This window comes from Manacus vitellinus, unplaced genomic scaffold, assembly GCF_001715985.3.
Source record: "Manacus vitellinus isolate BGI_N305 unplaced genomic scaffold, ASM171598v3 scaffold_106_pilon, whole genome shotgun sequence".
Classification (NCBI taxonomy): Eukaryota; Metazoa; Chordata; class Aves; order Passeriformes; family Pipridae; genus Manacus; species Manacus vitellinus.
This window is the reverse complement of record NW_021938827.1, coordinates 712,235-726,113: the sequence shown is the minus strand read 5'-3', so window position 1 is coordinate 726,113 and position 13,879 is coordinate 712,235.

Genomic DNA, 13,879 nt, shown 5'->3' with positions numbered 1-13,879 from the left:
GAGGAGGAGGAGGAAGGCTGCAAGGCAACAGCAGGAGTTCTGTGACATTAGCTCCCAGTGCTGCAGAGGTGTTGGTAGCAGGGGAGCAAGTATGGTCATCCCCATCCTTCATGTGGCCATCGCTCCTGGTCCTCGGCCAGCAGGAGATACTCGGCTTCTGAGAACTAGTTGCTCTTTCAAGCTCTTGTAATTAGTGTAATTGATCTCCTAGGATGGCTGGGAGTGCCTTGGCAGTCCCCCAAGGTCTATTTTTAGCCCAGCTGCTGCTCCCTGTGTGCCTACGGGTGCCCCCCAGTCCACCTTGTCCGGCAGAAGCTCCTGCCCATCTCTGTTGGGAGGTTTCCAGAGTAACAATGGAGAAAAGGTTACAAATTCTGCGAAAGAGCCTGAAATGCAGCATTTTCCCTGGCCTGCAGGCAGCCAGTGGAGAAAAATGCTTCCTGGGCCTCAGATAGAAGCAAACTGCCCATGGAATGTAGCTGTGCATGGGGTGAGATGCAGAAACGTGTCCTGGAGTGTCAGAGAGCCAGAGGAAGTATAGATACTCAAAGATCGATGTTGCCAGCAGGAATCCAGGACCCTCCCTACAGGCTCATGATCAAGTCTGGGAAATCCAACCAAGTGAGACAAGAGGCCTGCTGTCAGCTCGCAGGCCTTGAGGTGCTAGAGGGGGGAAGGACCATGGCAAGAGGGTTGGGATCACAACTGGAGCAAGAGACCCTTGTCCTGGAGCAGAGCTGCTGCTGTCGCAGGATTTTGACAGGGCTGGGGAGGTGGATCCCTGCACACCCCACACCCTGCATCCCCTGGCCTCATGTCAGCACAACCTGCACCCCAGTGACCCTTCTGCCTGGTGCCTGGCAGCCCTGGGTCTGCACCCTATGCCCTGCATCTTGCATCCTACCCACCCCTGCCCCCCCATCCCACACTCACACACCCCCACCCCACCCCCCTGCATCCTGCACACACCTGTATCCCCATCCCACCAACCCCTGCATTCCCCATCCCACACCCCTGAACTCCCATCCCAACCCCCAGAGACCCCATCCCACCCCTTGCAGCCCATGCACCCTGCAGCCCCCACCCTGCACCCCTGTATTTCACCCACACCCATGCCAGTGCCTCAACACTGGTGCCAGTAGCCCTGACCCATTGCCGTTGGCACTGGATTCCACCAAGGCCAACACTGAGACTAACTGCCATCCAGCCCTGCTGCCGGGACTGCAGGCCACGGGGAGGGCAGGCACAGAGGAAGCCATCAGTGCAATCCAGCCCAGGGTGCCCACCCAGAGCCACCCTGCTCCCTGCCAGCAGCTCTCAGTCACCAGCAGCCTCAGCTGGCAGGGCTCCAGTGCCTGGCTCCAGTAAGTGCTCCCCAGCTGGTGCTGTCTGCACACCTGAGATCATCCCTTTGGATGCCCCAAATGGCATCGGGACAAACAGAGAGAAGAGCTGGGATCAGTGACTAAGGTGGAGGAAAAGCACAAGAGCAAAGCTGCAAGTTCTAATCACAAAGAGATGCCGACCTCCTGCAGATGGGAAGCATCCGACTCCATGCTCCAAAGGCGCCAATCCCTGACGCCCCTCCAGGACCCACCTAACCCAGCCAGTCCCATTTTTGGCACAGCCTTGGGGTTTTTTTTAGCTCCACGACTCTCCTTCCTGCGCCGCCTGCAAGGAAACATCCTAGAAATACCAGAAAAATTCCATGTCCCCTCTGCAAACTCATGGACGGTTCTGTCCAGACTTACGGAGCTTTGACCTGGGTTTGCAACTTGCCTCTGTACTGCTCGCTTCTTTTTTAATGATAGGGGAAAGCATAATAGTTTATTTTAACTATGAAATATATTGCTATATTATAATGGTTATGGTAACTTTCAATTATGCTTTTGTACCCAACACAGTTGTCGGCAGGCAGCGATGCCAGGCTGCTGCCAAAAATGTCTGTTTCTGAGTACAGCTGCTGCTGCTGGTGAGGATGGAGGACAAGGGGCAGGGAGGGGCATGGAACCCCAGTCGTTATCCTTCATCCCCCAGGTGTTCATTCCCATTACCTGGAAGTTAACCTCTAGCAGATCTGGATCCGTGTAGCCCACTGGCACCAGAGCTTTGTTTCTCCCTAGGAAAAGGTCTGACACCCTTTTCTCCCTGGAAAGCCATCCCCACCAGGTTGTCTCCTCCAACTGAAGGAGTGACTTGGCTCCCTGGGGAGCTGTGCAAGAGTCAAACCTCCCCCTTTCCTCCAGAACGGAGGCTCTTGAGGAAACAGTGGTGCAAAGCGTGCTGCTTCCCTCCTCTAGCCAGGCTCTTGGCACATTTCCATAGAACCATGAAATCCTTAAGGTTGGAAAAGTCCCCTAAGATCGTTGAATTCAATTGTTAACCCATTACTGCCAAGGCCACCACTAACACATGTCCCCAAGTGCCACATCCACACACCTTCTAAACCCCTCCAGGAATGGGGACTCCACCACTGCCATGGGTAGCCTGTGCCAGGGCCTGACCACCCTTACGGGGAAGAAATTTTCCCAATATCCAACCTAAACCTGGTACAACTTAGTGCCATTCCTCTTGTCCCAGTCTCTTCTTCCACATAACAAGTGGACATGTCCAGTTCAGGCTTCACTCCCTGCCCTGGAGAGCTGCAGCTTTTGCTCAATCTCAAGTTGTGATGGCGTAGGAAGATGAAACCCTGAGCATGAAAGAGAAGTGCAACAAGGTTGCAAGGACTGCTCCATCTCAGCCTTCCAACTGGGAACAGGCTGTCCTGAGTTGTGGCTGTCCCATCCCATAGAAGTGCTCAAGTCCAGGTTGGACAGGGTTTGGAGCAACCTGGTCTAGTGGAAGGTGTCCCTGCCCATGGTGGGGGCGTGGAACGAGATGAGCTTTAACTTTCTTCCAACCCAAACTGTTCTGTGATTCTGTGATTCTGTGATTCTATGGACAGCTCGAGCCTCAGAGAGCACCTCTTCCTTACCTCCAGCCCCTGAGCTGCTGGACCTGATCCCCATTGGATCGTAAGTCTTAAACTGTTCTTTGGCAGCCCCAACACTTCTTCACGGCCAGTCTTCACATATGGAACATGACATGTCCAGGAATGAGCAGCACCTATAGGATCAATGCCTGTTGCTTTTGTCCAGAGAAAGCCTAAAAGCCCCTTCACTGGCCCTTCCCAATCAGAGCTGCAGTCACTGCCATGCTGTCACCGTTATCACTGTCACAGCTGTGCTGGCCTGATCCTCCCAGGCCAGTCAAACCCAGTAGGGCCCTAGCAGCAATGAGCTGCCTTGAGTTCTGGAGGCTCCCTGCTGGACCCCAGAACTGAAATCTCCCCACAGAAAGCAGCTCTGATGGAGGAGAGGGGCTGGTTCCTCTAGGAGGCCAGGGCTAAGCCTCCACCGCTGCCAACTGAGTCTAGGGGCGCCAGGGCATTTCTGGAGTTCTTGGCCCTCTGCACTGCTCTCCCTTGGGTTTCTCCAGCCCAGCATCTCCCTGCCAGCTCAGAGCCCTGTGCCATGGCCACCAAGTGTGTTTGCTGGGGGGGAGGAGATTCCTCAGGAGCTTGAGAAGGGGAAAATTCTGCTGCCAGGCTCTACACTGGTCCCAGCTTCTCCTCGCTTGACTCCAAGCTCCCTCCTGAAAGGTATCCAAAGGCCTGAAGGCTATAGAGAGGGGCTTTTGCAGGAGAGAGAAAAAGCTTCTCCATGGCATTATTTATTTTCCTGTGGGATGAGCCACCTCAGAGCCCTGTGGGGCACTAGGCAGGGCTCCAGAACCACCTGCCTGGTGGGTGCTCTTGGCCAGGGGCTCTGGTGTTCCAGGTGCTGCAAACTGTGCACCCAGCTCTGCTCCTTCTTCTGCCCAAAGTGTTCTTCCCCCTGCTGGGGTCTCGGCGCTGCCAACACGCCTGCCAGCGGGAGCTGCTTGCGTGTCTCTGTGGTCAGGATCTGGCCCAGGGCTCACATCCCTCCTTCAGGGCCAGTCTCTTGGCTAGGGGTCAGGAGCGAGGACTGGCCTATGTGAAAACAGCCTATCCCCATAGCATTGCCATAAACCTGAGCTGTACCCAGAAACAGGCATGTTTTAAACTATGGCTTTAACCTGTTCACTGTAAAAAGTGCCTTGGACTTTAATCTGAAGAGGTCAGTAACTATAAGTATTTACCTGTGCGGGTGTGTAAGGATGCAGTTCTCTGTGCAGAGTTACACACACAAATATATGATCTATACATACCTGTGCCTTGGCCCCTCTGTTCCAACAGCCATGGGATCTCTTTTCTTTCTGCTGCTGGGGCTGGAGGTGCAGTGATATCGGAGGCGCTCCTGCTGCAGAGACCCCTTGCCGAAGGGAAACTCTTGCGCTGCGAGGGTTGTGCTGGGTGCAGCTCAATGGAGCTGATCTGTCCTGTGCATCCCCAGGAAGCAGTTCTGTGCTTCTCCATGTCTGTCTGCGTGCTTTGGGAAGACCCTGGTGAGAGGATACATCCCCATTCCCTTGCAGAGGGGTTCCGGGGCTGGGGTCACATCTCTGGACTGCCCATGCTAGGAGCTGCTGGGCACTTTGTAAAATCACAGATGTTTGTTTTATGGGAGCAGCAAGGGGTTTTCCAGCCACCTTCTCCCAAAAGGGAGTTTTGGTTCCCATGTGCTTGGGCTGTGGCTGAAGGGGGAAGCGTAGGAGGTCAATGGTGTGGCAGATGCTCTTTACCCTGGCTCTGCATTGAGGCTCCCCATGCTCATCCAACTATGCCCAAACATCAGAGCAACACCCCTCACCTCTAAAGAAATGAGGATAAAAGTTATCTGGGGTGCAAAGGGCGCAAAACCAACTTTCCCAGAGGAAATGCATTGGTAGAGATAAGGGGAAGCTGGATCCTTCCCACCAAGCACCGCTAAATCCAGGCAACAAGTCTTTCTCAGAGCCTGGCAACACAGCATCACTGTCTAAGGGACTGGTGCCCCAAAATCCATTCCCATATATGTGGGCCAGGGGGGTGCCAAGAGGAACAACTCCCATGGCTAAGCATGGCTATGACTGTTGTGAAACCAGTAGAGGAGAAGGAGGAGGAAGGTGGTGTGCAGCAGTTGAATCATGATGAATTGATAAATTGGACTTTTTTGGTTTTGAGCTAATACCTCTAAATCCTAAAAATACCTCCAGCAGTCCGGGGGACTCTCTAATAGGTGATTAAGCCCCTGGAGTTTCATTTCCAGTATTAATGGCTTAGTACAGCAGAGCCCTACTGTACAAAGGCAGCTTTAGTTCTGATACTGCCCACGAAGACAAGGCAAAATATATTCAGGCTTTGTGTGCAGCATGAAATCTGTTTTTAATGGCTCAGGATTAAAGCTTCTCCAAAGAGAAAGGGAGTCATAATCATAAAGTGGATTTCCATCTCCCCATGTCCATTTGCCTTTTGCTTTCCCAGTCCCAGGAGTGAGAAGGAGGGAGACAATGCCATTGGTGTGAAATTCTGGGCATCTTCACCCAGTCCAGTCCAGTGCAGTGTGTCTGCAGCAGCACCGGAATGTGCATTGCCAGGAGGGGAAGTGCACTTTGGAGAAAAAGAGGGGGGAAAAGGGAATAAAAAAAGACAGTAGCTATTGTTTTGCTCAACGGCTCCTTACAGATAGAAGTTTTTATAAACAGTGGGAAGCTACTGGCCTTCCACAAGGGAGGGAAAACCCCCAAACAACAGCTCCACAAGGCAAGGGTTTGAATCGGCATCTGCCTGCTGGGAGTGAGCAGGATGTGGGAGGCAGCTCTCAGGGGCGAGGGAGGGGCAGGCAGGGAACAGGGGCTTTGGATCAGGCTCTGCCTTTTCACGCAGGCAGGAAAACTGCTCTGGCGCTGAGCTACGGCCTCTGCATGCCAGCACTTCCCCAGTCAGGAGCCGGGAGCCTCGCTCCCTGTGGAGAAGCTTTTGCTCCCGAGGGGATGGGGTGGGTGGTGAATGAGGAGATGTGGCTTCCAGCTGGACAACCCAGATCTGCTCCCCAGCTCCTGAACCCAGGAAGAAAAACCTCCAGGAAGCCCCCTCCTGTACTTGCTGCAGAGCTAAAACGAGCTGGGGAGCTGCTGTGCAGCTGTTTCCATCTCAGATGCACTCCTTTTCCAAGGCTGCTCCACTGCTAATTCATCTCCCCAGCCTTGGGATTCCAGGCACCAACAGGCTCATTCGTTACTGTTAATTATCGGTGCAGTGGTGTGAGGTCTGCAGGCCAGATCACGCCTTCCAAGGGGCCTGGGTAACATCAGCCAAACAGCTTGGCTCTGCCAAAACAGCTCCTGGGTCCTCCTGAGCCCAGAAAGGGAGCCCCTGCTCCTTCTCCAGGCCATCCCAGTAGGATTCATTAATCGCTGGAGCCTGTGAGGGTGCCACTTTTGCAGGGTCCCCTGCCTCGTGGTGACAGCAGGGCTGAGGGTCCCCTGCCCAGGGGTGACTGCAGGGCGTGCAAGGGCTGCTGGGTGTCTTTTACCTTCTGGGCTTCCTGCTCAGCCGTAGCGTTTGCATATCGGCTTCCTCTTCTCTCCCTGCAATTCCCGGGAACACCCATGAAGGATGCAGCTGCCTGATGAGATGCCAGGCTAGTGTTTAATGGTATTTGTGTCCCTGTGTGTACTAATGGGATGGAAGAAACCGCCTCAGTTTCCCACAACCTGCTGGCCTGGTGCTCGCACTATAAGAAAGGTTTCTCAGCAGGGACTGGCTGGCAAATGACATTTTGCTACTTAAATGGGTATTTTGGGGTTTCCTGCTGGGGAGCAGCAGCTGTGCTGGAGCAACAAGAGTCATCACAAGCCAGCTGGTGGCGGGGGCTTTGCTGCAAAACCTGTAGACAAGTTGTCACTTCATCCACGATGATATTTCAACAAAACCAGCGACCCAGGGCCAGGAGTGGGGTCCAACTCCTTGGTCTGCTGCGGAGAAGCTGTAGGGGGACAGGAGAGCCCCCACAGCCACTGTACACCAGAGGAAGCCCTCACACGTGTCACAAGGACCAAAGAATTAAAACCATAAATTGGCACTTGAGATGTGGTCAGGTGCTGCAGGGGGTGAGGTTTCACGTCACCACCTAACCTGGAGCAGCCAGTGCAGAGCCTGGTTTCATGGAATCATGAATTGGTTTGGGATGGAAGGGACCTTAAAGCTCATCTCATCCCACCTCCCTGCCATGGGCAGGGACGCCTTCCACTAGACCAGGTTGCTCCAAGCCCCGTCCAACCTGGCCTTGAACACTCCCAGGGATGAGGCAGCCACAGCTTCTCTGGGCAACATGTGTCAGGGCCTCACCACTCTCCCAGGGAGCAATTTTCCCCAATATCCCATCTAATACTGCCCCTCTGTCAATGGGGCATTCCCCTTTGTTCCCTCCCATGTCCAATTTCCCTCTCCAGCTCTCTTGGAGTACCTTTAGGCATCAGAAGGGGCTCTAAGGTCTCCCCAGAGCCTTCTCTTCTTCAGGCTGAACTCCCATTCTGTCTCCATAGCAGAGGAGCACCAGCCCTGGGAGCACCTCCATGGCTTCCTCCAGATTCTCTCAAGCAGCTCCATGTTCTTATGTTGGGGCCCCAGAGCTGGACACAGCCCTGCAGGGGAGGGTCTCCAACCCATGCAAGGTTTTGGACCTCCATTCAACACTTAAGAGGCAAAAAGCAGAGAAGTCATTTTACTGCAAATGAAGTTGAGTTCTTTTCTATTTGAAAAATAACTGGATTTGGGTGAGAAGCAGTGAGCAGTTCCCAAGGGAGGTCAGGCACAGTCACAGAAATCCCCATGAAGTCTCAGCTACTCCAGATAATCCCACCCAAGCCCTTTGCTGCAGCTTGGTGTGCAACAGACACTGCCATGACTCCATCCTGCTCATGCTACCTCAAAGAAAGTTGTAGGAGCTGGAGGCTGCCCCTTTTCCCAGGTGCGGAAGAGGCACTGTCAGGCTCACATGATTCCCTGTGGCTCCTCTCCTCCTTCCATGCCAAGCTGCATTGGCACAGGGCCAGGGAGGATGCTGCTTGCTCTAAAGCTGGCACTGAATGTTGGTTGAGAGCAACAGGTTTTGTACTAATTAAAGAGGAATCAATTAGGCTGTAAGATATTCAGCCACCTGGTGCTTCTGACTATTTTTTCCTGCTCCTTCTCTTTTTTCCTTAATGTGCTGCTGCTGCCTCCAGGGAAGCCATGAAAAGAAGCAAGACACATTCCAGTTTCTTGCTTTCTTTTAGATTAAAAAAATGCTGTTTGGGAGGAAATCTGTGCCAGGCTGACCAATTACAGTGCTGTACATGCCCCTGTGATCTGCAGCCAGCATCTCCTCTGCCATCCATCACTCCCTCCAGACACCCTCCTGCATCTCCAGCAGCACATGGTGCTGGCTCTGGCAGCAGTTCAGTTTGTGCTGCATGAAAAAAGAAATCTGCAGTGAATAAAGAAAAAGCAGCGAAGGAGGTGTAATGGGATCCCGTGGGAGGCACGAAGGAGTCCTACATGCAAGGAAGCCCTTTGGAGACCCAGCTGTGCCAGGCTTTCCCCTGTGAGACGGTCCATTAGAGTCTCTCTGTGCTCAATAACACATAAATCAGGAGGAGCAGAGAACAGCAGCCACTGCCTCGGGCAGCCTCCAGTTGGCCAAGTGCTGACCTTGAAGAAAACGGGGGCTTTAGCAAGTACCACAAATGACACAGGCGAAAATCAGGCACTGGTGTGGTGAGGAGTGGCAGGGGAGCAGGGGGGGAAAGCCCTGTCTGAGATGCACAGGATACTTTTACCCTCAAGTTGATGATTTTCCCACCTATGGCTCTGCCTCGGGGATGGATTATGAAATCCTTTCAATTTGTCTGAGCACACGATAAAGCCCTCTTGCAGATAAATCAGATCTAATATTAAATATGAAAGGGCAAAAAGGGGAACCTGGGCTTAGATGGCAATGTAAAGGTCACAAGAGGGAGTATTAATGCCACATATTAGGAAGATCTTTGAATTCCGGCTTTAGGGAGGATTCATTAATTCAACTGATTCACTCCCTGGGAACCACATCAGATGTGCCAACTCAGAGCAGTGACAGGAACCCCCTTCTCCTTGCTGGTCCCCCTCCAAGAACAAGCTCTGAGAGGTGCTGCGTGGCTCGTGGTCTGTCCAGGGTCCCCCCTACCCCTGTCTGACCCCCTGCAGCAATGCTTTGGCCATCACCCAAGAGTCAACACCTTGGTAAGGGAGGGGCTGACCAGCCTGGAGCCCAGACAGATACAGTGTCTGAAGTGTGCTTTGAGCGGCCAGTCTTCCCACAGCCCCTCTCCGAGCCAGAGGAGCCACTGGCCACTGTGGAAGGGAGGAGCCACTGGCCACTGGAAGGGAGGAGCCACCAAAGGGTAGTTTTGGCCGCACAGATGCTGCCATGGCTCTAAAACCACGTGGAAAGAGCCCCTGAGCATCCAAGAGCTTAGGATGAAGGCCATGCTCACGAGGCACCTCCTGCCACACAGGTGGCTGTGCTGCACTCTGCCTTCTCCTGCCTTTTTAGCAAGGGTACGTTTTGTACCAGCCAGAATAAAAACGTGCTGCTTCCCACCGCTGCAGCTGCCGTGGGAGTCAGCGTGCCGGCTCCTTCTCCTGCAGCAGCTGTGTCAACCCCACCTGCCCTCCCCTGCCGGGCTGCAGCTTCCAGCAAAAGACAAAGGCTGTGGGAGCACAGTGTCCATCCCTGGAGCACACTGGTGCCTGAGGGGGATAAGCATCTAAGCATCGAATAGACAAAGGTGCTAGGAATCTCCTCTTCCCCTCTGCTCCGCAGTGGGAGCTCTCAGGATGAGTAATCCCCCAGTAAGCCCTCTCTTGCTCCTGGTAAGGTTTGGAGACTTGGCAGGGAGCCAGCTTCAAACCATATCACCTTATCTGAGGGCAAAGCAGGGGGAGAAGTCCCTTTCTGGGAAGCAGCCCCTTGCTGTGGAGGTGACAGCACCTCCTGTGCTGCTCCTCCTGTTCCATGTTTATAGCTAAAATAAAAATCCGTTGGAAGAAAATAAACCTTTTTCCCCCTCCAAGGGGAACTGATGCTCTGGATTTATGGAGATTTTCCACATCAGTTCCCAGCTGTGTCTCCAGCCAGAGAGGAGAAAGTGCAATGCTTGGAAGGACGTGGAAACCAGCTCAGCCCAATTCCCCACTCCACACAGAAAGAGCCTGGAGTGCTCGACAGGTGCTTCTGCAGGGAGGCCAAACCCTAATTGCACCTCTTGCCTGTGGTGTGAGAGCAGAGCTTGGCCCTAGGGCGGAGGGGAGTAGGCACCGACAGGGTCCATGATACAGCACTACTCCCAGGGCTGCCATCCCTTAGAAACCCCTGTCAGCTGATCAAGGACTGCGAATCTCTCGTGTAGGAACAGGCTGCCTCCAAGAGTGAGGAAGTGATATTTTAGAACATCTAATAAAAGAGTTCAAAATGAAACTCTGTGGAACAATAGCCTGAACTGAGAGCCAGCATCAGAGCAGAAAGTCAGGCGGGGGAGCTGTGTAACAATTTATTTTCTCTCCTTTCCTTTCCTAAGAGGGAAGCAAAACAAAGCAGACACCTGAGGCATCTCCGGCTGACACTGGAGATTTAGTGAATACTGCCATCCCGTGGGGAAGCCTCTGCTCAGCCCCAGGGAAGTGGGGGGCTTGGGGAGACCCCAGGGAAACAGCGGGGCAGGATGAGCCCCAGCATCCCAGGGCGAGCAATGGAGCTTTCTCCATCCTCTGCCAAAATCAGCAGAGCAGCCTCATGTAAGCTGGTGATCAGCTCCTTATCTCCAGCACAAACCATGCTGTTTTCCGTGGCTGTGATGTCCAGAGGGTGCTGGAACTTCCAGCAAAGCCAAGTAGATGCTGTGGCTGTGTTAATGCTGGGCCTTCAGCAGCTGGAGGTCTCCCATCTCCCAGCCCCTTTCCATGGAAAAAGGTTGGGAGTCTGCCCAGTTTTCCACAAAGAACAGAGAATGAGCTCATATGGATGAAGTGGCTGTTTGTCACATTGAGGGTGTTGCAATTTCAAGAGGACACATGACTTCACAGGCAGCCTCTGTCACACTGAGGAGAGCAGCGCTGGAACCTTCCCATCCCACCCTCACACAGGCCAGGATGAATCACAGCCACCCAGGCTGGGGCAAAGCCTGGGAGTGATCACCAGAAATTAAAAGGGGGTGAAAAAAAGGAAAGAACAGATCAATGAGTCGTTGTCGTGCGCTGTGTAGTCACTTTTCCTTTGGCAAAGTGGGTGGGAGACACTGCTTGTGTGGATTGTGACCCCCATGTTTGACAGGAGGGTTTGTGCTCCCAGATCCTCCAAGGAAGAAAGATGTGACAACTTCAGTGGGCATGCTGGATCCCTTTTTAGGCAAGGAGCCTCCCCATTACCAGAGAAAAACCCACACCAAAACCACGCCAGGAAACACAAGCCCCAAAATCTCTAAATCCAGAAATCATCTGAAAAAAACCCCTCCCAAACCCTGAACAATCCACAGCTTCAGCTTCAAAAAAGCATCACTGAAGGTGAGCAGCAGATGAGCCTGGCAATTCTGGGGCCCGACTCACCATTTCTGCACCCTGCTGTGACCCCAGGATCACTGAAACACCTTTGGAATGCTGCAGGGAAGAGGCCATGGTGGGAGCAGGGGCCCCACCTGAAGGCACACACAGGCTACCATTCCACTGGACACACAGACCAGGGTCCTCTGAGGAGTTTGCCTTTGTGTGTTTTGCCCATTCATAGGCAAGTGTAGGCAGATGGACTCCTAAAATTCATCCAGACCTTGTGCCCACCCCTGCCAGCTCCCCTCCACACCCACCATGCTGGCAGAGGAGGGTCTGGGGGCTCACAGATGATGGTCCCAGATGTGACAATTGCGCATTGGTTGTTATAGAATCATGGAATTGTTGAGGTTGGAAAAGCCCTTTAAGATCATTGAGATGTTACCTAAAATCAGAGAAATAATTCTCTGGACAATTTTGAGTATAGAAAGGTAGAAAGCAGCTCTTTAATTGTGGTGCCTTTGGTGCACAAAATATATTGCACATACAACAGTATAGGCCTTTACAATTTTTGTAATAACATCTAATTATAATATCTGGGCATTACCTCATCAGATACACCCATTCCCAAAACTGTTCCTCCCATTGTCCCACCCTCACCACGCCTCCCAAATTTGGGTTGGTGGTCGCAAAATGACCACCCCTTCATCCCCATCCTCCTCATCATCATCATCTCTGTCCTTCTTAGAACAGCTTCAAGGCTTCAGAGTACTTTTGACTTGGTTATATTCAATGGTGTAACCCTGTTACATCCTATTCTGTCTTATTCTGAGTATATTTTCTACAGATAAGATGTTTTTCACCTTGCTAAAATCTTTGTCTGTTGGAATTCTTGACAAGAAACGTTTAACAACACTTTAGGAATCTAATACAAAGGTGATATACTGAAAGAGCTATACTAAAATTTTATATAACACAGAGTTTAAGGCATCAGAGCCCAACTGTTACTCCAGCACTGCCAAGGCCACCACTAAACCATGTCCCCAGTTGCCACATCCATACCTTTTTTGAACACTTAAAGGGATGGTGGCTCCACCACTGCCCCAAGCAGCCTGCTCCAGTGCCTGAACACCCCTTCCATGAAGAAATTTTCCCTAACATCTAATCTAAACCTCCCCTGGTCCAACCCGAGGCCGTTTCCTCTTGTTACCTGGGAGAAGAACCCACCCCACCATGGCTGGTCAGACGTGCATCTGAAAGCTTGGCTCCCAAGCCTTCTGGTTTAAGAATAATCCACACCCACAGGCACAGGTACCACTGTACCCAAGGTGCTGCTCCAAGCCACTGGCAGCCTCTGAGCCATGGGAGCCTGGCAGTGCCTGTGCCAGATAGGAAATGACACACGGCAGACAGGGACAATCTGTTCTCTGACGGTAGTTTTCTAACTCACACGATCTCGTTTGGAATGTGTTCGCCTGGGAAAGGGAGGATCCACCGGCAGCAGAGTCCACGCCTGGTTTGGGGCTGGGGAAGAGAATTGTCTTTGTCCGCCTAGAAGGAACGTGGGACAGGGTGGGACATGACCCGGGGCACCTCTAGCACTAAGAAGCATGCATAAAACCGGGGGTGACAGCAGTCGGACGGGAAACGGGGGGCCTGTGGAAAAAAGAGGAGCCCCACACTGGGAGAGACTCTGGTGGGGACCACAGGGGGATGGGGGAGCCCCGACGGGGAAGAGGGGGTCCAAAGGACACACGGCAGACAGAGGGCCCACAGAGAATGGGGATCCCACGGGTCACGGAGGGGCCTATGTAGGAGGGGAGACCCCGCAGGCCCCGAAGGCCCCGCGGTACCGAGGGCCAATGGGGAGCAACGGGTAGAAAAAGGAGGGGGGGGGGGGAAGAGATAATTGCTTGCGCATAGGCGCAGTAGGCTTATGCGCGCCGCGCTCGGGCTAGCGCTCTATAACGCGTAGGGATACTTCGGGACACAGCGGACGCGGCGCGCGCCAAGCCGGAGGAAGGGGATGCGGTTGTGCCGCTATCCCACAAGCCGAAGCGCGCCGAGCGGGCCCAACCCGGGACGGGTTTTAGGGGCCGGCCACCTGACCACAGCGACTGCCTCTTGTCAACATAGGCGGCGCGCTTAATGCCCACCAACTCAAAGATGGCGTCCACACCGCTCCTCCGCACCTTGCGCAGGCGCAGGGTCAGTGCCGTGCATCACTGTGCGCCGGCAGCGGCGCATGCGGCTGGCAGCCGCGGGTAAGGTGCGCAGGGGGGAGGGGCGGCCTCAGGGAACCCGCCGTAACGATCGAGGGGCCCTCCTGATCGCTTCCTGGTCCTGACGTTCTACCGCCGCGGATGTGTCCTGAAC